The sequence below is a fragment of the Podarcis muralis genome, chromosome 6 (assembly GCF_964188315.1).
Source record: "Podarcis muralis chromosome 6, rPodMur119.hap1.1, whole genome shotgun sequence".
NCBI lineage: Eukaryota > Metazoa > Chordata > Lepidosauria > Squamata > Lacertidae > Podarcis > Podarcis muralis.
This window is the reverse complement of record NC_135660.1, coordinates 33725978-33752220: the sequence shown is the minus strand read 5'-3', so window position 1 is coordinate 33752220 and position 26243 is coordinate 33725978. Positions and strand designations below refer to the sequence as shown.

The 26243-nt window shown below is 40.6% G+C and overlaps 1 protein-coding gene across 7 annotated transcripts in view; it reads right to left on the bottom strand.

Moving 5' to 3' along the window:
* Positions 1 to 26243, bottom strand: part of PIK3CB (phosphatidylinositol-4,5-bisphosphate 3-kinase catalytic subunit beta) — a 100354-nt gene that overhangs the window by 45365 nt on the left and 28746 nt on the right. For 4 of the 7 annotated variants that reach the window (XM_028731016.2, XM_077929948.1, XM_028731015.2 and 1 more), the window contains exon 2: positions 6407 to 6546. The exons of 1 other annotated variant lie outside the window; for it this stretch is intronic. The gene's annotated coding sequence lies outside the window, so the exon portion shown is untranslated. The remainder of the gene's footprint in view (positions 1 to 6406; positions 6547 to 26243) is intronic. 2 more of the 7 variants (XM_028731019.2, XM_077929949.1) reach the window with 1 other exon arrangement.

Here is a 26243-nt window from a genome sequence, read left to right as displayed (position 1 = left end):
ACCTGACTCAGTCAGTAATTTAGTCTCACCCCTTTTCTAGCAACTTATAACTGTAATTAAATTTAAGCCATAATAGAATCTGGGAATAAAAATGGGGCAGAACTGGGGGGGGGGGCCTAGCTCATCCCTATTGAAGAGAGGGGCTCAATTATCAATAATTCTACCTAGATGAAAAAAAAAATTCCTTCCAGTAGCACCTTAAAGACCAACTAAGTTAGTTCTTGGTATGAGCTTTCGTGTGCATGCACACTTCTTCAGATATGTATCTGAAGAAGTGTGCATGCACACGAAAGCTCATACCAAGAACTAACTTAGTTGGTCTTTAAGGTGCTACTGGAAGGAATTTTTTTGTTTTGACTATGGCAGACCAACACGGCTACCTATCTGTAACTCTACCTAGATGCAAAACTGTAAAAGGAGGCACATGATTATTAAAAGTCTCTTTTCTTTCCAATACTTTTGTATCATAAAAGTAGATAAATATCTGTTTTTCAAATAATTACGTTGTTTCATTCATCACTGCTATCTATGATTTACTGTTAGAGATAATTTAAAGGTGTTACTACACTGCTGATATGAAAAGTCTCTTAACATACAAAAAAGACACTTCTATTCTAAAGTCTCCCGCCACAGTGCAGGTTCTCAGTTGAGTGTCCTTGAACTTCTCCAAATCTTAGGTTCCTCTGTCTCAGACAATTCACAATCCCATGGCAAATTCACCCCACCAGTCTCTCTTTCTTATCTTTGTAACCCACTCACTCCCTGCCAAAGGAAATGTGAAAAAGAAAAGGATTTCCCTAGGTTTGAATACCATAATCAATAAATGGTTGGGTCAACCAGAAAATCTCAGGATCCTTGTTGTAGACAATATTGAGAATAAGAGTAACTATTCTAGGAGCTAAGGATATTTTGCGTCTTAGTGAAGAACTGAAGAAAGAGGTGAACCTAAAAAACTGCACATCAGCTGCTGTGTCCCCAGTTCAAACTGTAAGCCACAGGACCTAAAATTATATTGGCTGCGTCTGAGAAAGAGGTGAGAAGGCAAGGCCCTTTCATAGCTCCCCTATGGCTCCTCCCTGAAATGTTTTCTGCACTGACTATGAATTACAGTTGGCAATTTAGCTACTTCATACAATACCTGGAGGCACACCAGATCAGCCTATCTCCAAGCATCCACACAAAGATGAAATCTCAAATACAGCTGTACACATGAAATATCTTGCACACACAGGTCAGCCTACAAATTTTATCTCTACTGTTGTGTAAGGGCATATTCTTACCAGGCATAATTTCATGACTATGAAAAGTACAGGGCCCATAACTCTCAGGGTCTGAACAAGACATGACGGAACAACCACCCATGAAAAAGGATGCCTCACATGAAAAAAACACCAAAAACCCCACAAACCCAGACTAGAGGAAATGGTATCTCAAGATGTTGGCAAAATGAGGACCTTGTTTTCAAAACAGCCCAACACATTTTGGCCATTTGTTATTTAAAGGTCTTCTTCAGAGGTCAAATGAACAAACAGCCTGCAAATACATCAAGTACAGCCTGCAAATACTTTCTGTTAAATACATAATCTATTCAAATTAGTGGGTAACTGACTGGGTCTCCAGTAAAGGTGAATAGATCATACAATTAAAGTCAGCATGGGGAACATGTGCACCTCTAGATGTTGCTGACAATATTAGGCTAGATGGAAAACAGGATAGCCTGGCATCAGGCAGCTTCCAACATACTTAATCCTCATGCCCAGTGGCTATATATGTGAAGAAGGCAAAGACTCTGATAAGACACATGGCTCCCGTGTAATTCCTACTTTGGCCCTCAAATTATCACCCAGTGAACTCTGTCGCACTTCTTTACAATAGGGGACTATTACCACAGCATAGCAGCTTTCATATAGGATGTTCCCCTCAGAAGTACCGGTAATTAGGAGGATTTCTTCTTTAGTAACCTTCAACCCATATCAATGCTTCAAGTATGTTTCATTACAAACCCTGATATTTCAATAAGTGATCACAGACTTTAACAACTACCCTGGAGAAACTAACATACATAACATTAAACATACTGTACATTCTTGGTAAATGAAATGAAGTGACTAGCTATTTAATACTTCAAGACCCTGAAGCAGTTTTGTTCTGCTGATGAAATTGGCTGATGAAATTAAGAACTATTAATAAATATTCTCACCATTGCTTTGCTGTCATTTGGGAAAACTCTATTGCTCCCTCAATTTCCAAATAGCATCTTCAGGATTAAACACATTTATTGAAGAAGCACATTTGTTATATTCTGGAACAGGAAATTTCTGGACAAGGTGCACCTTTGTTATTTCTTCTCTATGTAACAGTATTTTCCTACATTGTGCCTCTTTTGTATTTTTCTAAAATTAAAAACATTACACCACACATTCACACTCCTTCTATAAGCAAACACTAATGAAGAGTAGAAACAGTAATATAGACATTCAATACTTTTAAATGAAATATTTTCATTCTTGTTACATTTCATAAGCTTTACACAGCTGCTTAGAACAATGACAGTGTGATTTTGTGGTCAGAACTGAATTCTGCAGGGCAACTTGATCCTATACATGCTTACTTGGCTGTTAATTCCCACAGAGTTCAACGGGACTTACTCCCAAAGTAGTATGCATAGTACTGCAGACTCAGTCTGATCACTGAATTGTTCAATATTAGCAAAGCTTGCTGTAGTCAAGAGAATATTTGATTTCCTGAGCTATGAAAGACAGCCGTTGACAGGTCCTTCGCACCATTACACAGAATATCCCCTTCCTGGATAGCAGTGAAGTTAGCTGGCAAGAAACCATTGTTTGAATGTCTGTGGCTACTCTGTCTTTCTCCTTTAATTGGAGCTTCTGTGATACACGAAACCTCGCTCAGGAACAAAATACAGTGGAAGCTGTACCACAAGTATGTTTTTCAAGACTTGTAATATTTGGCCAGGATAATTCTAATTGAAGAACGTATTTATTATACTGAAGGAGTGTGAAAGTACAATGTTTGGATATGTTAAAACAACCACTAGGAATGGTTTTTATTTCATCCAGAAACTTAGATTTCGCACTAACCAGCACTGAAGAACTTATTGTGCAAGCCTGTCTTTGACCACATGCATTTATAGAATGTATTTAAAAGATTTTTATCCTCCCTAACAAAGATTAAGCTGGTGTACAGCTGGTGTGGCATAGTAGCAAAGAATGCAAGCTGCGGGATTGTCTCTCAAATCTCACCTCAACTCCTAGGTAGAATGAAGTAATATTCAAAGTTTCTCATCTATAAAATGGGACAGTGATATTTACCTACATTATAGGAGAGCCCCCCCCCCACAATCTGGTGCCCTCCAGATGTTTTGGACTACCACTAGCCACAGGATGGCCAATAGCCATGCTAGTTGAGGCTGACAGGAGTTGCAGTTCAAAACATCTGGATCCCCCAGGCTGGGGATGGTGGTGTAAGGATTTCTGAGTACATTAAGAGTACTCAACACTCCAAGTAATATAAAAATGCTAAGTATTACTATTATTGAAAACATAAATTGCTTATAAATGATTTTCATGAAGTCTATTCTGTTCTCATACCATCCACTGAAAAATAAACAGGAATTTGACAGTTGAATCAATAGCTCAACATTTAGTTCTAACTACCATGAATACCAACAAGAACATTCCTATTTCTTTGTTCCTTTATGTGTCTAGTATTAGGTCCCAAGTTTCACTTTAGCTTTTACTCTCTGACGTTTATCCCCAGATGTTACTTTTCCTGGTTCTTTCAGATACACAGATACTTTTCCTGGTTCTTTCAGTTTTTCGGAGGGGGGGAACGGACCCTGGGAAATAGCCCGTTTCTCCCTAAATATTAACCAATTTTTCAGGGGGGAAAACTGGGGGGGGGGGGAGAGAGAAAATGGAGGGATGTAGTGTTCACCCCTCCAATTTTCCATTTCTCCCTGGAGCTTCACATCTCTACCACAGGCCTGTTATAACTGAAAGCATCTTCAAATATCTTTAAACAGGAACACAAGCAATTGCTATTGACAAATAGCACCACACAGCAAGGTCAAGTGTTGGGTTAAGACCAGCAAGACCCAGGCACAAATCTACACTTGCTCATTAGGTGATGTTGGGATAGTCAGAACTATGTATGCTATCTAGAGCTTCCTGAGGTACAGGCAGAGGCCGAGATAAAATATTTCATTTAAGGGGGGGGGGGCAGTCACAGAATGCTACTAGGAGTTGGTCGACTGAAATCAATTACTCTAAGTTAGTTCATCTACGTCAATGGGTTCAGACTGAGTAGGTTTAGCATTTAGCATTGGTGAAACCCACTGTTTACCAGTATCAATTTGTTTTTGTAATTCACACAGGTAACAAATTTGTTGTTTGTGATCTTTCTTTCTATAACTTTAAAGGCTTAAAAACAACAACTTGACCACTCCTTTTTGACTGATCAAATGTCCAATCACCGACCTTCAAGAAGCAAATCAAGAAGGATTTATTTTTTTTAAAAAAGGTAGTATTTTCTTGATTTTGCCTATCAACACTACATTTACTGGATTGGAAAGGTATCCAGTATGCCAACTGATTTAATGGGGGTCCTCAGTAATTAAGAGCCACAGAATTCTATTCAGGCTCTATAAGTGTCATAAACAGATGTGCCCCATAAGATAAATCAATGCTGAATGACGAAAATGCATTAAAACAAAATAAAAATAAAAATGGGTAAATGGAGAATTCAAACCAAAAAAAAGCAAACATCTGCAATTCATTACTCAGCTACAGAAAAGTATGAGCAGTAGTTATAAGACAATACAGAAAACTTATTTTATCCTTTAACAGCCTGCCTGAAGTAGAAGAAAACCATTCCCCTATGTGTCTTTTATATACCTTGTGAGTTTTGTTTTGTTTCAACTGAAGGGTGACATTAAAATAATAATAATAATAATAATAATAATAATAATAATAATAATAATAATAATCTCTCCCCCCCCCCCAGATTCCCATTTACAGATGCCATACAAGAATAATCAGGCCTGATAAATATCAAGTTCCTTTAATGACTAATAGGATGAAGTAGTAGGTGGAACTATGACTGTTCCAGAACACTTCCTGTTTACAACTACTTACAAAATCTCAGGAGCCTAGATTGGAACAGCTGCTTAGCTAGGCCTGAAGAATGAAGGTATCCAGTATGAGATTTCCTGCATTGTGCAGTGGCCCCAAAGTCTGACAATGGGAAATCCAGGTTCATTTCTGCAACCAAACATCTGTCCACACAAACCCAGATGCTACATGGCAGACACATAACCGTCTCATTTTTGTTTACTGAGAAAATTAGTGGAAAATCAACTTTAGTCAGGTGAGGTCTGCAGCCCCCTGCAGTTATTTTTCTTCTCAAAGTATTGGGTGGGTTTTGCAATGTGACACCTGTGCCTTCCCCAGATATTGTTGGGCTACAACTCACATCAGACCCAGTGAGAATGGCCAATAATCAAGGCTGATGGAAGCTGTAGTCCAGCAACATCTGGGGAGCCAGATTCCTCATTCTTGATGCAACCTCTATTTTGTCTAAGATCTACTGAACTTGGGCAAATTGTTACAGTGCAGACAAATGTTTAAGATAATTAACACAATGGTGTTTTGCCTTAAACAGAGTTAAATTTACAAAAATGTAATAAATTCATGGTTTTGCTTGCCAGAATAAGACCCCATGGGATGAGAGTAGTAAGCCACTAGCAAGGCCAGCATGCCACACTTAAAATAGTGACACTGGAGAAGACCTTATACATGATACAGAGGTAAACCATAGTTATCAAATACACTTTAAACCATTATTCCACATCATCATTTGTGGTTAATGATAATTGTTGAGGACTTATTCTTACCTAAATGAACTGCATAGGGTTTTCTAGCTCTGAGTGAGATTTTTAACATAACAGAAATATGCCCAGTATCCAAAGTCTTAAGTTTTTAAAATGACAGACACAAAAGTTCTTTATGCGCATTTGTTCTACGTGTGTGAAGGAAAAGCCAATCCTGTCTCCTGAGTGTTCAAAGATGAAAACAGGGCTCCATGAACATATAGCTGTATGCACAAAGACACTTACACCATCAGGGGATCTGATCACAAAGGGTCTGTGTTCAAGGAGCCTCATTCCCGCCCACGTCTAAACATACAAAAGAAAGGTTTCACCTGCTGATGCAAACCTGCTCCCCTCCCTGTGTGTCTGGAGAGGAAAAACTGAGTTTAGGGTTAAAAGCTCTACTCTTTCCAATAGAGCATGTATTAAGAGCTGATCTATAATGACAGCTACCTAGACTTTTCCTCTAAGCATGTTATTAAGAGATAAATAAGTAGCATAAGTATGGAATGGTACCTTGAAAAAGGAAGAGCTTACATTTTTGCTTTTTCCCAGAGAACTCTTCTAATTTCATTCTGGCTACGTAAGCTTATTTGTACAAACCATCTTTTCTCCTGGTTTCCTTGGAAGGCTCTATCAGATGTTCAAAAGCTAGCCTTTAAGAAAAGAAGAAAAAGAAAGGGGAATTGGCATGTTTTTAAAATAATTACATGAAATGAAATTTTAAATTATTGAAACTCCAAATTAGCCCTTAATAAACACACATCCAACCAAAATACTCTCCCTGAACATTCCACAGTACAACATCATGTGAAAGCTACACAATTTTACTGTTGATAATAATGATGATGATGATGTTGATGATGATGATGTAATAGTAATCATATATTCACTAATTTATTGGCTTAGATGCAGGGAAGCCAACAAAGTGCTCTTCAGATGTTGCTGGAACCCAACTCCCCTTAGGCTTGCTCTGGCGTAGACAATAAGTGGCACTGCAGTAAACTATTCAACACAAGGAACTGAGTGCTACAAAACAACCTGAATGACAGCTCTGGCAGGTCATGCTCCTGAAGGAGAAGGACTGCTAAGTTCTTACCTAGAGCATGTCCATATGCATTCAAAGCAACAGTGGAGAATCTCTAGCCTTCCATATGTTGTTCAACTACAACCCCCGTCATCTCTTACCATTGGCCATGCTGACTGGAGCTCTGCTGAGGGGAGTTAGAGTAAAACAACATCTAGAGGTCTACAGAGGTTCCCCATTTCTGTTCTAAAGGCTCTAAAACACAAAGGTAGGAGCCAACCACTGTGCCTCCTGCCCTGATGTTTCATGGGCGCTTTCACCCACCTGCTATGACTGTCATGGCTCTACATGGTTCTACTACAGCAATATGCAGTGGGATGGATGAGGAGATGACCAGCTGAAAAGAGCAAAAGATGCAGCAGCTGCACACCCTCTTACAGTATCAGAAGTACAAATACTGTATTAGTACAAAGCTTTGGAATCCCAGGAAGGAACTTTGCCTTAGGTTTGTGGCCAACTGCAAGCCTAGTATAGCTATTCAAAGTCAGCTTCAGAGAACTTGTGTACACGAATGACAGATCTCTACTAAGTCATTACACATCAGAAGAAACATACCAGATGTTAAGAACTTCCTTATGACCTTTCAGCCTCTGCTAATAAAATTAAATACACAGGATCAGTTAACAGGAAAGGAAGGGCATTTCCCCACTATTTTTTGGCAGTCAGGCTCAAATATTGTTTATTATCATCAGCGAGGGTACAAGAACTAGGGTACAAATTGCTGCTTCAGCTGTAATCCATTACCTCTGAGTCTACTTATAAGTCCCACCACCAATATCTCCAATAATGACAATGGTAGACAGAAGGTAACTTATTGATCCACTAACAGTGAAGGCCATTTATTTATTATTAAATATATAGTCAGTGATGATTTCAAATGGTAGCCAAGTAGATATAAAATCTGCAGTTGAATCCTACCAGAAATACGTTTCATCAATTTCAATGTGCTTTCTCTCAGAGTACAAGACTGCAGCCCTAATTCTTTGCATAACAGGTGCTCAGACTGCATTTTCACTTGTGTCTGCACCGTTGCAAAGCAAACTGTTCCACCACAAACCAGACCTGCATCAATAGTAATTATATAGCATCACACCACCCATTTAGGGGGAATTCCACTGATAGTTATATAGCATTTTACCAATCAATGTAGTGCAGACACTGACATTACAATTTTCCCCTCTGGATTACCCATTTATATGGGTCAGTTTTACACTGACCTGAAGCAGTATGCAGATTGCACAAGTTGGTTGTGCAACTGTATGCATGCAACACGAAGCCCCCACAGATCTGTACTACTGAACAAACAACCTAACTAGTAGCAGACTTTACTGGTTTCAGCAGATGTGGGAAACCTGTGGCCCTCCAGGTACTGTTGTACTACAGTTCCCATCATCCCCAACCGCTGACCATGCTGGCTAAGCCTGATGGGATTCAAATCCAGGACATCTAGACAGCCATGGATTCCCCATCCCTGAATTACAATCTGCAGAAGAGTGTTGCAAGATTCCCAGTTCCGCAATCTCCAACTGCCACTGCTAATACAAGTCCAGTATGAGTCAAAGATTTTAGACAGAGGGGCTATGACCATGTATAGTAGATGATACTCCACAAATCTTCTCTGTGCTGGTTTGTTTGGAAATACATGTTGCTGTTTCCACCCTCCACCACACTGGCATGCACACACAAGCACTCGCATGCGCGTGCACACACACACTTATCCTCAAACACTCAAAATCCGTCTCAACAATCCAGTTAACACAGAACACTCCAGCAAGTCAAAAAATCTCAAGTACGAAAGAGGAAACACACACCTATGGTAAAATCAGTTGTCAATTTCCTACATTCTTTCCCAAAAGAAAAAGAGAGAGAAGATCCTATATAAGTAAACATATCATATCATGGAACACAGTAGCATGCTATTAATATTACACCTGTATTACAGGGTAAAATATAAACATTGCTAAAATCTAGCAAGAACTGGTATTATTTTGCATTACCTTTCACAGGGATGAAAAGCTTCCAGTCCATAAAAACCCTTTTAGACTAGTGCAGCAAAGCTTTCGCAAATAGGTTCTGCTGCAATCCAACACAGCGGATGAATTCACAGTTAGCTTCTCCTTGCCAAAGAAGAAAGCACTGCAGTCTCTTCTCTACCTTACAAAACCATCCTGGAAGTTAAACTGAAAATAAATCTGAAAGAGCCAGCAGGAGATGAGGGACTAAGCATTAAAGGGCTGAAATTCTAGCTCTCAGCACAAACTCCACCAATTTCCATGAGGCTTACATAACAACTAAAAAAAAAAAAGCATTCTAGGAAAGATAAGGGTCTGAAACTCAAGCTTTTTAGCTGCAACTGTTTCTTTTTCCGTGTTCCAAGAAATGTATTTCCTTACCAGCCAATGAGATCATATAATTAGAATATGAAGGGATTATTTCTGTAAACAACAATAAACATTTCACAAGAGTAGGGAAAATGAAATGCCATTTAAAATGGGGGCACTCAGACACAACTATTTCACATATGCCAAGAATGTTTTCGTCAACGTATGAGTAATTATTTTACATTCAAAAAAAGAAAGGAATACCTAGCTTTCTGGCTGCAATACACATACCAACTGTACAGTGGAAAGACTTGCATTAATCAACGGATAAGATATTTTACTACATTATATAGTCAAGACACATCACTGGTTTTGTTTTAACCACCTTTAGCATTTCTTTACTGATTACTGTATATGCAACACACACAAAGAGAGATACAAACATGCATCACTACAGATAAAAAGAACTCTACAGTTTATCCAGAAATAATTCAAAATTACCCCCACCCCCCATAACCAGAATCAATTTACTGTCTTCACCTGCAGTTTTGTGAAGATTACAAATTCTAATAACATTTTCAGAATGAAACTTCTATTTTCTGTTCTCTGTGAGATCTTTCATAGAGCTTTAATTCACTGCTACATTTCTGTTAACATTTTGAAATCGTCTGTGGGCAACAGTTTTCCCTAGTTCCCTATTTATTTCCTGCACTATTTTAGTTTGCATTTAAATAAGTAACAGACAGACTTGGAGAGTCACAAATATTGCCCTATCAACCTTGCTATCAATCTTTTACCTCTTCAAATTGCTGATCAGTTAAGGCCACATCCACACCATATATTTAAAGGATTATTATACCATGTTAACATTCACGGCTTTCTCCCAAAGAATCCTGGGAACTGTAGTTTGTTAAGGTTACTGAGAGTTGATAGGAGTCCCTTGTTCCCCTCACAAAGCTACAATTCCCAGAGTGGTTTAACAAGCAATCCCTCTTCCCAGGACCCTGGGAATTAAAGCTCTGCAAGAGCAATAGTGGTCTCATAACAACTTTCAGTAAGTAGCCTTAACAAGCTAGAGTTGCCAGGATTCTTGTGGGAGAAGCCATGGCTGTTAAAGAGATACAGCAGGGATGCCCAACAGATCACGATCTACTGGTAGATCCCCGGGAGGTTTCTGTAGATCGTGGTCGATCACTGGGTCCCTTTTCTTAGCGTTGGTAAAAGAGAATCTGGCCCCGCCCCATCGTCCTCCATTGTTGCATGACCAGCAGAACGTAAGATGGAGTTTACTCAGTGAGGATGTTTGTCTTGCCAGCGATCTGTTGGTGAATGGCTGTTGTTCCCCTTGAGCTTAGGCTTGAATCCTCAAAATCAGGGCTTTCCTCTCACAATGTACACAAATAGGCGAGGAAGCTCTGTTGAAGCCTCACAGTCAAAAAGAAGAAGAAGAGAAGAGGAGTTTGGATTTGATATCCCGCCTTTCACTCCCTTTAAGGAGTCTCAAAGCGGCTAACATTCTCCTTTCCCTTCCTCCCCCACAACAAACACTCTGTGAGGTGAGTGGGGCTGAGAGACTTCAGAGAAGTGTGACTGGCCCAAGGTCACCCAGCAGCTGCATGTGGAGGAGCGGAGACGCGAACCCGGTTCCCCAGATTACGAGACTACCGCTCTTAACCACTACACCACACTGGCTCTCCGTATATACAAAAAGATGTATACACAAGCTATTGTGGGTAAAAACTAACAGGGACAAATTAAGCTGTAGGTGAAAAGATTAAAATTCCTCTTCTTCCATCATTAGGAAAAGAAAAATCCCAGCAATGGAAGAGGGAGCCTATCCCTGTGTTAGCTGTCTTCTTCTATTGCCCCATGTGGGACCCTCACACACCTAAAGTCTCCACTTGTGGGGTAAGCTGTCTCCCTCAGGAACAGTTCTGCCACAAGCTGCCTTTCAAAGTAGCTCACTATGCAAATCAACTTATATCTCCATCTATATGTAGCATAGGGCTGCTGGAAGGGATGAGGAGTGCCAGCAGAATCAGGGCAGAGGAGCTATCTGAGGTGGGCAGTGTCCACCTCCAATTCAGCTTGGAACAATTAGAGAAGTGATGTGCACATGTCAAGCACCCTTGTTCTGAATTCTCATCCCATTCCTAGTAAAGCAAACCGTGGTTTTTCTTCTTCTTCAAACAACACATATCACTGTGATGTTCTTTTACGTTTCCAGTTAGGATCATGATGGGTTTAATGAGTGCATACAACTTCTGAACTGGAACTTTCTCCTTTACTATACTTTTGTTTGGAAAGGAAATGAACATACAGAGCAAACTTACCAGGGAATATAAAGAGTGCTTACTCAGGTACTTACCAGAAAGCTGAATAGCAGATGTCAAATAAATTTACTCACTTGCATGGTGCTGAAACAGTACTGTGAGCACAAAGCAAGTAATTAAACTGAGAAGGGGATTTTATTCACTCTTATTTCTAAGAAAGCTGTTTCAGATTTTAACCTTTGTGGAACATCACAAAGAAAAAGACAGGATTTCGATGTAAAGGGGTATGAGTGAGGCTCCAGATACCAATAAATTCCTTTAAACCAAACAAATATCGAACGTTGTCCAAATATCATCTTTTCCCACTTTTCTAGGCTTAAAGGTAACACACAAGAGACTAGTGACTCATTCTTATTATGTTATTTCCATCTACTGTACTCTTTTTGACTGACTTGTGTCATGACTTCATTTTTGTATTCAGATTAAACTAATTTTTCAATCTGACATTACCTTAACCTATTCTTATAGCTCCTCTTTGATTTACCATTGTATTGGAAGGGGGTGGGCTCTTCACTTGACTGATTCCCTTTCTTTTTATTAGGTGCAAAATCTCTTGTTCCAACAGACATCTACCATTTTTCTCTTGTTTCCTACCATGCCCAGGACATTGTCTTGGAACATTATTCCTTACTGTTCCTTCCTTCTTTTAAGAACATTTAAAAAGTCTTTTTTATCTCTATGTTAACTCCTTAATATTTTAAACACGAGTTAGAATACATTTTTGTACCTTCGCTGCATTTGCCATCACATCTTTAGGATTAGGGTGGCTGCACTTTCAGCTATGCAGTTCCCCTCTTCTACCTTGCTTTATTTAAAGAAGAAAAAGAAGTACACAACTTTGCACAGAGATCAGCTCATTGGATTGTTTTGTAATGCAGTGAACACGCTTTTAGGGCATACAGCAAAAAATGTGCTCTTGGGCAAAATAGTGTACAAAAAAACCACATTTTTATTCAATTTGGTATTTAAATATATGTAGGAATGCTAGAGTGATATCTTTTCTTAAAGCTAGCTTCAGTAACACAGGAATTCCATCTGTGCTTTCAGACACAGAGTGGTATTTCATAAAACTTGTGTAATAATTGTATCATAACTCTGTATTTTGGTTAAAAGCTGGTTTTTCCTGGGACTTTCCATGCTGTATCAGTTCTCAAGGTATAAGAAATTTCTGTCTATTAAAAGTTCCTGTTTCTCCCTGCTGGGCTGCAGCAGGAACAACACATATACACACTACAGTACTTTAGAGACTAGTGATCTGAAAGCCAGGCTTGTAATGCGTCCTCATCGCCATTGACGACTACAAATTGCCCTAGGTGACCAGGCGGTGTCTCACACTCCCTGACACCAATGTAAGTCTAAACCCACTTTAAAAAAAAAAAAAGCCAAAGCATGCTCAGTTCAGCCCCAATTTGCAGTGCAAGACTATGCCTATTTAACTAAGAAGCAAGTCCCATCCCCCCCGCCCAGAAGGACTTGCTCCCATAAAAGCATGACAGGACCACAGCCTTAAGCATGTATTCACGTACCAGAATTGCTGCTTTGCTTTACAACTGCCTCCACCAACCAAGTCCTGGCTAGGGCTAATGTGACTTGAATCCAAAACATCTGCAAGGCACCAGACTGATTAACATTGTTTAATGAAGAGCTGTGCCATTGTATCTTTTCTCCATAATTTAAGTAAATTGTGATAAAGAATAATAGAAATCCAATTTTGAATTCTGCCTTTGGGAAGAGATTCCTTTAGATCTATGTAAGACCTTCTTGTGTAGGCCATCTTTCTGGTGAAATAAAGAAGACAGCAAACAACAACAGTGAAAAAGAAACACATTTACAACTGGCTACAGGTTATAAATCAAGCTTATACAAAAATCCACGACCATGATTTAAATTAGCAGTAGGCAGAGCCCATCCTAAATAGTTGCATCCAAAATGCCTGCCTGCAAGAGATTACCATTCCTCAGTGATAATAAGATACAATTCAATTTATCAGTTCAGCAATTTATCAGTTCAGAAACAGCAATTTATCAGTTCAGAAATCACATTACATCATGTATTTAGGTGCTGAGCCCAAGTAGTAGAAACAAGTCTGACCTGCATTCTAACAAGCCCCTTACCCAAATAGGAGGTTGTGGTTACATTAAAATAACAACTAAAAACTAGAATTCATAAATTTGTTGTTCAGTTATGCTGTTTAAACCCATGTTTCTACACATGGAGTTTAAAATATAAACAGGTAGAGAGAATGCATTTGAAATGCACTAAGCAAACCTCATTAAACCTCATTTTAAAGAAACCACATTAAAGAAACCACATGTAACACTCAGCAAAGTTTTCATGAGTTTCAGTTTCATATCAAACCCTTCATGTTTGATAAAGGAAAATCTTCTTGTCAAGGCTATAGCTTGAAAATCTCTCTTTTTTTGTTCATTTCTGGGACATAAACAAAGTGAAACAAATGAACAAACCCCCTGCCCCAACAGTTTTTTAAATTCTCATATGGGTTGGTAGGCAGCCAACCAACTAAGATTTATTGTAGGGATATTATTAACTTCTGAGGACCTATTTGCATACCCAGGTACCATGAGACTGCTGCCCCAGAAGCTAAGTGTGGTTAGTAGAAGCAGTGCTATTTTTCTAGAAAAAGAGGTGCCAGAACTCAACAGTGATACCCTCCCTTGTTCTCTTATAATGGGAATAGCACCCACCCGAGGGGTGCTGAAATGGTGTCCCAGTGAGTTCCTGCTGGGGAAAAAGCCCTGAGGAGAAGTAACCACAGGTCACTGTTCATGGATCAAAACAGGCCACAAAATTGTTGATCACAGATGGAAGGCTTTGGGATAGTCATTGGGTGTATACAGAATCACCCAGCCTGACTGCTGGCTGATTGTTGTTAGGGGTCAATCCTTGATGAGAATTGCCCTATGACATACATCCTCAAATACGTGCAACCCCCTCAGGATTGCAGCATTGGAGGAGTGCTGTTGCCCTAATTCCCTCTCTGGGCACTGAACAAAAGCACCTTCCCTAGGATCCCTTTAGTGGGATACCCTGTTTTCCTGGAGAGGGTGGAATGAGTGGCTTCCATCCTGTCCACACCCCCCCACCAACCCTGACTAAGGATCCAGCTCCAACTGAGATGCTGGCTCCTGTGGTGGCTGGAAAGTGGACCTGAGTGAAGCCTTTGCATTTGACATTCAGTAACACCTGACTAACTTCTATAAAAGTACTTCCTCTGCCACCCAGAAGAACAACCGGTTCAGCCTAATTTACCACAGTGCTATGTAATGAGCAGTGATAGCCCAGCAGTATCAAAACAAACACTCCCATGCACACAATAGGGAACTGGCATCTTATGAGCTGGAAAAGTAAAAAGAATTGCTGCTCATGAAGATTAAGCAGCTAACTACTCTGTCTGCACAAGTAATTCAGAACAAGGAGATATTTATACAAATAGGGAAACTGACCTGAAGGAGCTCCTGATATTCAATCCTTGGAACTCTCTGATAAGGGAGAGGCATTCAAAGGTCCTGGCACCTGGTCACCCATGGTAACTCAATAAACATGAGTGCTGCTACCAAGGTTTTAATAGCAGCAGAATTCTGCTTGAACAATAAAGTTCAGTCCATCTCTAATGAGTGAAGTACTTCAACATCTGCGGCATACTTATTGAAAACTGCAATATTTAAACTTGATGTCCATCCAAGATGCTTCAAGTATTTTCATGCTACAGCATTCTATATTTTGATGTGAAAATTTCACAAAAAATATAGATATCAGCCACCTAGAACTTTGTTTCCCCAACTCAGTGCCCCCCCCCAGATGTTTTAGATTACAACTCCCAACACTTCTGAGCACCAATCTTGTTTGTTGGGGCTAATGGGAGGGCAATGGTTTTGGAATTCCAGGTCAGACTTCCCAGAGTGTAAATATACCTTACATTCTACAAATCCCATGTCATACGGCAATAATCCCAAGGTTAAGGTAAAGGTAAAGGTATCCCTGCCCGTACGGGCCAGTCTTGACAGACTCTAGGGTTGTGCGCCCATCTCACTCAAGAGGCCGGGGGCCAGCGCTGTCCAGAGACACTTCCGGGTCACGTGGCCAGCATGACATCGCTGCTCTGGCGAGCCAGAGCCGCACACGGAAACACCGTTTACCTTCCCGCTAGTAAGCGGTCCCTATTTATCTACTTGCACCCGGAGGTGCTTTCGAATTGCTAGGTTGGCAGGCGCTGGGACCGAGCAACGGGAGCACACCCCGCCACGGGGATTCGAACCGCCGACCTTTCGATCGGCAAGCCCTAGGCGCTGAGGCTTTTACCCACAGCGCCATCCCAAGGTTACATGCTTCTTAATTGCCACAGATCCTATACTGGCCTAACTCAGATGGTATGATTTATGAGTTAATGAACTCAGTTTATCAGACCAAAACAAGCACCGTGCTTGAACTCTATCATCTCTTCTATTGTGCACATCAATGCAATACTTCTAGGACAATGGAGCACATCCTTTCCCTGTTACATTAATTTAGAGTGAGTAGTAGTCACTTGCAAATGTCTGTAGCTAAAACATCTCACTTGTCTATCTTGGCAACTGTTCACACCTCCTACAGATGTTGTTATATAGTTCACCTTGTAATAGGCACCTTGTAAATTCCTTATTTGTAGTATTTTATTTACAGTAATCAAGATGGCTGAACTCATAACACTATTCCATCCCTAACCTAGGTTCTTTGTTCCTCCATATGTACTCAACCATTCAGACATTTTCCATTAAATGGACATCATGTCCTGTCCCACCTCATATAGCTTGAACCTTGTCCCAAAAGACAACTTGCTACTTCTCTTCAAATACGTCCTCAAAACTACCTGCCTCTTTTGTGAAATCTTTTGCCAAATCCTCTAGTCCTTACTCCCAACTGAAACAAAGCTTGAGTATATGCAACTATATTTGCACATACAGTGGTACCTCGGGTTACATACGCTTCAGGTTACATACGCTTTAGGTTACAGACTCCGCTAACCCAGAAATCGGGACGCGGGTGGCGCTGTGGGTAAAAGCCTCAGCGCCTAGGGCTTGCCGATCAAAAGGTCGGCGGTTTGAATCCCCGCAGCGGGGTGCGCTCCCGCTGCTCGGTCCCAGCGCCTGCCAACCTAGCAGTTCGAAAGCACCCCCGGGTGCAAGTAGATAAATAGGGACCGCTTACTAGCGGGAAGGTAAACGGTGTTTCCGTGTGCGGCTCTGGCTCGCCAGAGCAGCGATGTCACGCTGGCCACATGACCCAGAAGTGTCTCCGGACAGTGCTGGCCCCTGGCCTCTTGAGTGAGATGGGCGCACAACCCCAGAGTCTGTCAAGACTGGCCCGTACGGGCAGGGGTACCTTTACCTTTACCTTTAACCGAGAAATAGTGCTTCAGGTTAAGAACTTTGCTTCAGGATGAGAACAGAAATCGTGCTCCGGCGGCGCGGCAGCAGCAGGAGGCCCCATTAGCTAAAGTGGTGCTTCAGGTTAAGAACAGTTTCAGGTTAAGTACGGACCTCCGGAACGAATTAAGTACTTAACCCAAGGTACCACTGTACTCCTCTGCACGCTTGCTTCTGCACCCTTTCTGATGATGTTTGGAATGCAAGCTGCCCATCTTTATAAAAACTGACATTTAATAATAATTGTATCCAGTTCCCTACATCACTATGGTCTACATATGACGAAGAAAGACATCTAAACTTAAAGATTCAAAATCAGTTCATACTAGAGTCTGTACCTAAAAATGCCCAGGAATCCCAGGTCATTCACATTTTAATATTTTTCAAATATTACCTTTGATAGATGTGATTCAAAAGAGGTGCTTGGACTTGAACTGAGGCTACCAGTATCAGTCAGATCCACAAACTGGATTTGGGGGGTTTATTTGTTTTTTAGGATCAAAGCTTGAGCCTGAATATAATGAATTCCCTGTACATCACCACTAGTATCTATAAAACAGCTCCAATGTTTGTTTGTTTTTTGTTACTATTATTGGGGGAGCAGGGGTATTGTGAGTCACTGAACAGCTAGTGTACTTTCACTGAAGTGACTACAGAACATCCAAAATATTGTTGGTAATTATGTGGGAGGACCCAAGCTATAAATAATATTTTATTTTCGGAGGAGTCATAGAGAAGATGGGGAAAACAGAATAAAGAATGTATGAGTTCAAACAATTAATGCAAAGGCACTCACAATTGCAGCTTCTTACATGTTAGACTCTTCCTGACTACTAATGCAACCAGTACAGTATGCAAGAGACTATGTAAATGCTGTCGCCTGCATAAGCAAACAGCAAATGCTATCTGCCTGAGGTCAGAAACTGTTCATTTCAAGTCTTATTGCTCATCACAAGGCTCTGAAAAAGCTTCAGTGAATTGCACCAAGGCAGGAGCACTCAATTATAATAGTCTGTCCTGTAGGTAATGGATTTTCAAAATTGCACTTTGTCACAAAACAGCTGGACAGATGTGAGGGGTGTCTCAACCTCCTCTCGTTGTCCTCGGTTAGCTCTGATGGTCAGATCACAGGTGGACTGCATGCATGACCTAGGCTTAAGCACTCAAGTAATAAAGGAGACGAAGGATAGAATTTAGTGTCCAAGGTCTGTGAGAAGCATCATAAAAGACCTGGGAATTTTTGAATGACACTTTCTCAGTGCAAATTTGTATCAGGCACTCATCTGTATCCATCTGTACCAAACATTCATTGGTTGCAGAGCTAAAGGCAACACTTGCATAGAAATAATCACACATAAAAAAAGCAATGACATTCTTTATCAATCCGATGGGTTTTTTAGTATCCAAAGTTGCCAATGCCAGCTACAACCAACCTTAAATATTTTTGTTACACAAACTATAAGCCAGTAATGCTTTGACTTCGCAAATAAAGAGCGTCAGTGTCAATGGCTAACAAGCCAATGTTGTTTTTGTCAGCTTGACCAATTCTTAAGGAACTAATCCTACCACAGGCCTAATAGGAGAGGTACCTTCTTGTATCCAAAAACATACACTGAATACACTGGAACTTGCTTCAAAACAGGGAGCGCTTCTGGAAAACCAGTTTGCTGCTATGACCAAGGCAAAAGGTGCTTTTGCACAACCTGAGTCTGCATCTGTTTCTGGAGAAAACCAATCTTGCCACTGTTGCATCTGCCTTGGTGACATCCAGTTCAGTTTTGCCGGGGGCTGCCTTTGATATGTGCCGAAAAAGTCAGGTGGTACAAAACAGAGCCATACTGCTGACAGGAGCCCACATGTCAGATCACCTAACACCGACATATATTTCAATGGCTCCCAAGCTGTTTCTGGGCCCATTCAAAGTTTTCATGTTTAATTATGTTTAATTAATTAATCATGTTTAATTATGCTTGGGGCCTAAATCTTCTGAAACAGAAGATTCTGATTTTTCCCTATATGAACTTACCTACACATTTTGCTCATCAAGAAAGGTCTTGGTCAAGATTCCTCTGACCAGATTTACTAGCAATGGCAAGCAGGGTGCACAAAATAATCAGTCCAAGCATTCATATTTAACTGGGCTGTGGAACATCTTGTACATGTGTTGTAGATTTTCCTTCGATTGATTAGGACCTCTCTCTCTCTGACAGCACAGAAATAGTTTCTTTTTTTTCATAGTCAGACTAAAACTTATAAAAAAGTCAGATTAATACTGCTTTCTAAGAACCTGTCCAATGCCACTAAGAACCTGTCCAAATTAGAGTTTCCAGAAAAGGAGCTACCAGTGTCTTACTTGTCTAGGATCATATGCTATAGTTCAGATTGTTTGACTTCCATCAACTATATTTGCCATGCTAGGTTCTATGACAATGGTGAATGGAACCAGGAACTCCAGAGCAAATGCATCCTGTTGAACAATGCAAGTTTGCAGACAAAAGTCATTATATGCACACCTGAACCAATATAAATTCACCCAGGTAGGGGAAAGATCACACAAATAAAACCTCTAATAGCTGTGCAATACTCTTTTGTCCACTGCCAACAGCTCACTCACTACCAGAAGAATTTTTTAGAAATCACATTTAATGGCTTTAAAGCAATATACTTTATCACACCTCTAGCTGAAGTTACTGCTGTTGCTAAACATTAATTTAGCACCAGTGCAGTTGAGAGCAGAGAAATGAGACTGTTCCTTCCCAGAGGGCAACCTTGACCTTCTAAGGATTGCTTTGAAAAATAAGCTACATCTTTCATGCAGTTCATGATTCTATACTTTGCTCAGAATGAGACAAGCTTTGAGAAAGGTGCAGTTGGATTATTATTATAAAGGAATTCATGGAAGTTTAATCAGAGCATGAATTTTAAATTTTACAAATTGCAAAAGCTGAAAACAGCAGCCCACCCAAGGAACCTCTCTCTCTGTCTCTATAACAGAGTAGTTGTTCTTCCATTTCCCACTCTCATAACGCACCACATGTTTAGCAGGTAGTTTGTGTTGTATAAGGTAGGGGTAGCCAACATGGTGCCATCCAGACATTGCAGACTACAACTTCCATCATCCCCAACCATTCATGCTGCAAGCTAGGGCTGATGTAAATTGTAGTCCACAACATCTGAAGGGACTGTCAACCTTGATTTCAGATGAAAAAACAATAGAAATCTCATTGAAATATTAAGAACCGTCGCATCGTGGTGCAGGGAAGTCAGAGCGACGAAACGATAACCAATACTTATGGAGAAATGTATTTATGTTTTGATGTCTTACTGTCTATATTTGTCTATTTTTTTGTGTGTTTCTTTTTTACTCTTTGGTGAATATGTGATTTTAAAAGAGTATATATTGGAAATAAAATTTAATTTTAAAATTAAAAAAAAAAAAGAAATATTAAGAACCGTCACATACCCAAGGAAATATAAGTCCATTGCCCCAGTAGTAATGATTCCCTCTTTTTTGAGTTACTGGCCTAATATATGGAAAGCAGGTAGTACAGGAACCATTCAACCAGTTTCTTCAGACCTGCTTCCATTACTACAGGGATATGCACAGACTCAACCAACACAGAAGACAGGGTTAACCAACACCCCAAATTTAAATGACATCAGGAACATAGGAAGCTGCCTTATACCAAATCAGAACACTGGTCCATGAAGCTCAGCATCATCCACACAGAGTGGCAGTAACTTTCCAGGGCTTCGGGCAGGAGTATCTCTCCTAGGCCTACCTGAAGAATTGTCTCTCCAAGAACAAAGTCTTTCGCAACCCGCCCTGGAGATGCTAGGAACTAAACTTAGGAAACATAGGGACCATCTATACCACTGAACTACAGCCCAGCTCTGGAATGTGGAAGGGTCCATTTGTGAACAGGGCTCTTCTATAGCTATCCGAGATGGAGCAATAATAAATGAGAAAGGGTGGAAATTATGATGAGGCGTAGCATTTTGAAACACTAGTAAAATTTAGGCATTGACAAATGCATTATACTTTGCTCGGAACCTCTGGATATAGACCGATACAAATAAAACACAAAGTTTACTCAAGTGTTAGTCCAACTCATTTCAACAGAATTGCCTTCCATTAACATCTTAAGATGGTTTAAGCCCTGAAAAGGGGACAGGGGAGTGTAACAGAAAGGAAGGAGACTTAGGCTGGATCCTAAACCCATTCAGCATGCTCATGTGATCTTAACAAAAAAATTCCTTCCAGTAGCACCTTAAAGACCAACTAAGTTAGTTCTTGGTATGAGCTTTCGTGTGCATGCACACTTCTTCAGATACACGAAAGCTCATACCAAGAACTAACTTAGTTGGTCTTTAAGGTGCTACTGGAAGGAATTTTTTTGTTTTGACTATGGCAGACCAACACGGCTACCTATCTGTAACTGGAATCATGTGATCTTGTAACGCGGCATAAATTAAGCTGGCAAAATGGGTGGTGTAATTCAAACTCTGTTTTAAAAAGGTTTGTTTTCCCTATGCCAGCCTTACGCTGGCTCTGTCAGCAAGAGCCCTGCTCCTGAACCGAGTCTGAATTTGGCATGATTTATTATGACTTCTCATACTTAGTATTGCTCCCTTAGGATCATTTCAATCGTCCATATTGGATTTCTGGATCATTACATTGTTTTACCTTGCCAGAGATCAATGCACATGCATTTCAATTTTGAGAGCAGGTTATCAGGTTGCTATCTAATATATTGTTATGGGACTCCACACTTCTCCAGGAGCTGAGAAATTCTAGAGGCAGTGCTACCAAGGCTTCCTTTCCTTTGGAAACTGGAGACTTAAACCAAGTGCTGCAAAGTTGGTGTATTTACAAATATACAACAGAACATAAGCAGAAACACATGGCAGACACACAAGGCGTCAGATCTCCTACCTCACAATGGCTCTCTCAGGGGGCACCTGCATTTCAAGGTGTATCTAAGCACCAGCTTACTTTCCAGCTCTCTACTTTGGTTTTTCCCTGTCATACCAAAACTTTTTTGTTTCAGTACATGAATCCCTTTTCTAAACTCTGATCATTTTCTCATTCCACATCAATCTCAGAAGATTAGCACACAAAAAGTGGGAACCTACCAGTCATCCTGGGCCATTATGAAATACGGTCTTTAACGGCATGGAACCCTCAAGGGGTCAATCCTCAGACATCTCAGGCTGATATGTTGTGAGCCCCTTTGGGCACAATTTTGTAGGAAAGTAGCATAAAAACAAACAGATGACAATGATGATGGAGCTATCACAGAAAAAAATAATAATCACAAAACCTCCCCACCCCATCAGGTTTTTAGTGGGAGTTAAGATTGCTCTGTAAATAAATATATCTATGGAGGGGTTTTTTTCTTCCTTTCCTTGATTTGTGAGTCACTTTCAATACCTTTTTGGCTGAAGAGTGGGATAAAAACACTTTAAACAAGTCAGATCCCAGACTGTGAAGCAAAACCTGACCACAGTATGGGATCTGATGAAAGATGCTTAAGTGATGGTCCACCTACAATAATCAGGCAGCAATCTTATAATGTGTTGGTAATATGGTAATAAAACAGAGGACATGGTTAACTGGGTGATGCTCCTCCCCCCTCCAGTAACCAATTCAAACTCCATTTCATTTTGTTCATGTAATTCTTCAAAATATGAGGCATCAGAAGTTTTCAAAAGCTTCTACACGTTGTTGTCAGGTCAATGCCACAGATTAAAGTCAGATTTTAAAGTATGAGTTCCAAATCAATATCTCTAGCCTTCCCCCATTAAAGAAACAGGATCAAGAAATGGTGATAATTAATGCTTAGCTGTAATTCTTAAAGCCAACTTTTATCTGATCTTATGTTGTAACCGCCCTGAGACCTGCGGGTATAGGGCGGCATACAAATTTAATAAATAGTAATAATAATCTGTTCCTATGAGGTGTTTCATATTCAACTGCTTCTGCATAGTAATAGGACACACCTCCCTCTTGCATTAATGGGCCAATCACTTCGTAATAACACCTGCCTTCTTCGGTCTGTGCTTATCAGATTTCCAAAGAGACACCTTGCACCTGAAGTTGCTTCCAGCCTTCAGCTCTCTGTCTCTCTCCCTGTTTCCGTCCCACACCAAAACTGCTTCTTTTATTATTGCTGACACTCATAAACAGAGTATCTGTCTCAACCAATCTATGCTTCATGAGTTCTGGCCCAGGGAAGCCCATTTGTAAGTCATTTCAAAATCTCTCCGTTGGTTTTTCTGCAACAACCTAACTTAACCCTGTGGAATCTTCAAATGGAATGTTTCCTACAGCTTACAAGTGTCCTGATGTTTCCAAGCCATGAAATTTCCCAACTACCAGACTTCATCCTACAAAGATCTGGCTCCTGTGAGAGATGGGATTCCCAAGCAACTGTGTGGTTGTGTTCAGACGCAGCATTAAACCATGGCTTAGTGCAGAGGTTGAGAACCTCAGGCCATACTTGACCTGCCAGGTTATTTTGGCCAAGCCACACCCACCTGCCCTACACCTGCCATCATATATGATGCTGGATGTGGGGCAGGTAAAAAGATGGGGCTTGGCCAAAAGGGACAATGCCTGCAAAGTCCCTTTCATATCGCTTCCCAAGCATCAAATGAGCAGCTGACTGACAGGCATCTGCGAAGTACTGTGCACTTTGTAATTCCTGTGCTCAGCGCTTTCCAAGCACCACACATGGTGCTTGAAGAGCCCCTTACACAGCTGGATGTCGAGTGTTTAGGAAGCGCTGTGCTTTGAGAGGTATCACTTTTAGAGGTATGATGTCAGATGATTGACTGGTGGGTGGCCACACCCACCTGTCAAAGCTGGCTTGCGAGGGCAGGAGAGATATATATCTGGCCAGCTGGGTGAAAGCATTTCCTCACCCCTGAATTACTGCTACATGAATGAGCTGCACCAAGCCCTTGGCCTTGCATGCTCCCTGTTTCCCTTCCCATGCATCAAGGAGCACTTCCACATTTAATTTCAGTTTCCTTTAAAATCAGCTTGTTGTTTCATTCAAACCGTTGAGCATTGTTCACATTTGCATCAAACAACCATGCATATGCTTTGCGCACCTACATACAGCCTTTTTGCTCCTGCTTTTTCACCATACATACGTCACAAAAGATTTCCAAAACCCACAACTAGCCATTGCTTCCTATTTTTTCTGAGCTGCCAGAATATAACAAATGCCAAGGTTTAAAGTTAGCTTCCAGATCCTGACTCATCTGGAAGCCATTAACCATGGTTTCACCAATCAGACAATACATGAAGCCATGCACAGGTACATTAAGCTCATCTGGACCTCAGCTTAAAGTAAAGGTAAAGGGACCCCCGACCATTAGGTCCAGTCGTGACCGACTCTGGGGTTGCGGCGCTCATCTCGCTTTATTGGCCGAGGGAGCCCGCGTACAGCTTCTCGGTCACATGGCCAACATGACTAAGCTGCTTCTGGCGAACCAGAGCAGCGCACGGAAACGCCGTTTACCTTCCCGCTGGAGCGGTACCTATTTATCTACTTGCACTTTGACATGCTTTCAAACTGCTAGGTTGGCAGGAGCAGTGACCGAGCAATGGGAGCTCACCCCCGTAGTGGGGATTCGAACCGCCAACCTTCTGATCAGCAAGTCCTAGGCTCTGTGGTTTAAGCCTCAATTTGATTGTGCGAACATGGCCACTAACTACAGCTGGTTTAAACAAGCCAGCATCAGAAATCATGGTTTGAAGCTGATTTGTTTTGAAAGTGACAATAGTTAGTGATATTCCATGATCAGGTTTAGCTGACTGAAGAACATGTCAAGTTTAATAGAAATTGGAAGTAATAGCTGTCAAATGCTGCCACGTGAGCAGAGAGAGACTGTGCAGGTCTAAAGCTCGATGGGACTGTGATTATTCTTTATGATTTATTTATGTATTTATTAAATTTGTAGCTTGACCTTCCTCCCAAAGCAGTCCAAGATCAGTTTATGCAATCAGGTAACTGACCATCCAAACCACAGGTCAGAAGCCGTCCACTACATTTGGCATTTGCTGCTATAATTTATACCAGTTAGTCTCCATTAACCCCTGAAATGAAAACTCTTCTCTCCTAATCAGTTCATAGGAAGTATTTCTTCATCAACTGAAACATGAGCAGTACCCCGTCCCCCGAAACAACCTATTACTTCCAGCAGTTGCCCTGGAAAATTAGTATTCCTTACTGAATTACAGGCAGTGAGCTACAATGTGTACATTCAACCACACATCACACAGAAGTATATTATAAAAAGAAAACAAAGTTGGAAACCTCATGCTTAAACTACAGAAAGTGCTCTACACAGGCTTACCATCAGAGTGGTTTTGAGTGGTGGACATGCAAGTATTATGCTGCACTGAGGAAACACACTGACTGTAGATTAGTTAACAGGCCATGTTCAAGGTAGCAGATTATTAACATATAAAAAGCTCTGAATAGCTCAGAAGCAGGTTATCTGTCCCTGTAAGACTAGCAGCTGATACAATTTCTTGTGGCATCACACGCTACAGAATATGACCAGGAAACCAGCATTTTCTGCTATTGACTCTAACTTTGAAATGCCCTCCCCCTCTGTTAAAGATGAAGCATCACATCCACTATTTGTTTCAGATGTATTGCAGATATCTTTTTCTGCAGGCTTCCCCAAATCATTGTATTTCCCACCACCACCACTGGATTTCTGTGTGGTATTTTAACCTCAGCTTTTACTGTAATGCTTTTGTGTTTTTATGTTGATTTGTGCAACACTTAGACATTTCAAAAACTAAATGGTTTAGAAATAAGTTATTATAATTATTTATTTATCTTGGTTAATGTTTCGTCTTTCAGGCCAACATTTCAGAATACAGTAGCACCTTGGTTCTCAAATGCCTTGGTACTCAAACAACTTGGAACCCAAACACTGCAAACGCGAAAGTAAGTGTTCCAGTTTACAAACTTTTTTCGGAAGCTGAACGTGTTCCGTTTTGAGTGTTATTGCTTCCGTTTTGAGTGCCACACTTCCATTTTGAGTGCCACATTTCCATTTTGAGTGTTACACTGAGGTCTGTCTGTTTTTGCTATTTATTTTACATTTTTGTTGCTCTTTTTGGTTTGTTTTTGTGACTGTGTAGAACCCAGTTCAGCTACT